Raw genomic sequence first — 1,581 nt, forward strand, 5'->3', positions numbered from 1 at the left:
TTAGAAAAAGAGATATGCCTTTTGAAGGCCCCCATGGTTAAGAAGGTTACTCTGCAGGGAAAGCAAATTTCCTGATCTGACTTCAGACAAGAAGCAAGATCGATCGTAATTTGACATCTCGCGATTGAATAATTCTTTGGCGAGGGTCGTTTTTCCAATTCCGCCAAGACCCGCAATTCCCACAATACTGGGCTTCCCGCTTTGCCATTGTAGGGACACTGTGATGTCCACATCCTTTACTTTTTCAAACAGGCCAGTTGGATATTTAGCGACATTCAGAAGTGGTCTGCGAATCTTTTTCAGAACTTGTTCAACGATCTCATCAACGAGCAGTTCTTCGTCACTGAATAATATCCACAATAAATGTCTGTCTGTAAGGAACGCCTAAAAGATATCGATATCCTTATTAATCCACCAAATTAAAAGCTAAGAAGGGAGAAGCAGGGGTGCTCTTACCCATTACATGCCTTCAGGTCAATGCCGCTTGTGTTTGCTACAATAGAAAGGGCATTCCTCCATTTCTCAATAGTGTTTGAGTTATGCCGTGGCCTCTTTGTATTGGTTTTAGGATCTATTATTGTCTTCTTTTCTAGCATGCACAGGGCTCGAGCATACGCTCCATTTTCGTCCTCTTTACACAAGGATACACCGGAGAATGCTCAGGGCTCGAGCATAAACTCCATCTTGGCTCCATAAAAGACGGGAATAATTGTTGAGCCCGAGTCCAACATCAATACTAATTCTTTGAGACACCAACTAGATTGAGCATATCTTGGAGAAAAAATTGCAACATGGACCAAGGCAGTTCGAATCGCCTTTTCGATTTGAGAAGTCACGCTATCTCCCTTTTCCAATTCTGGTTGGTCCAAAAATATTCTTAATCCATGTTCTTTCACGCGATGGTAGATATGCTTGGCGAGGCCTTCCTTCACGTCAGGACCACGGCGATTTATGAATACATCAGAAACATACCTGCAGCTATTGCCCTGTGAGGTGGATACCGAGCATGTAGCGTCATCAACTGTTGTTAAGTTAATCATATCTGCCATTGGATATAGAATAACAGAGAAGCAATAACCAAAATGTGTTATAGATATTGGGGAATGGGGAATGTGAGCTCAACCTCTATATTTTTGACTGAATGATCTCGCAAGTCCAATGATACTATTGCTATTTCAATGATACTAGTGATGTACGTAAACATCAAATAATTACACGTGCGTTGATGGTTGTTGATTTCTCAAAGTTGTTGATATTTCAATTTGTGTAGTTGTTGAATTAAAAATACGCACGACCGATCATCCAAATGTTGAAATTGTAATTTCACCTGCTGCGTAATTATTTCCGAAAACAGCCAGTCCTCCATCGCATCGCTTTTCACAAGTTGGTGGTATTTTCTCAAAGGGCAGCGATAACATCCATCGTTTGACACGTGGCTGGCAGTTTTGCAAAAGTGGTTTTTCATCGGAGCATAAAGTTCGTGTGGATTGAGCGAGCGATAACCGTTCGATTGAAATCAAGGCTTTCCACCGTGAATTGAAACCAAAATTGAATGCACAAGCCCGCAACATGAAATTGACG

The 1,581-nt window shown here is 41.5% G+C and overlaps 1 pseudogene; it reads right to left on the reverse strand.

Moving 5' to 3' along the window:
* Positions 1–659: 659 nt before the first annotated feature.
* On the reverse strand, positions 660–1,049 carry LOC149200796 (putative 2' cyclic ADP-D-ribose synthase BdTIR pseudogene; annotated as a pseudogene).
* Positions 1,050–1,581: the final 532 nt, after the last annotated feature.

Source organism: Pinus tabuliformis, chromosome 2_1, assembly GCF_031772625.1.
Source record: "Pinus tabuliformis cultivar Carrire ecotype Pingquan chromosome 2_1, CPIR1, whole genome shotgun sequence".
NCBI classification, from domain to species: domain Eukaryota; kingdom Viridiplantae; phylum Streptophyta; class Pinopsida; order Pinales; family Pinaceae; genus Pinus; species Pinus tabuliformis.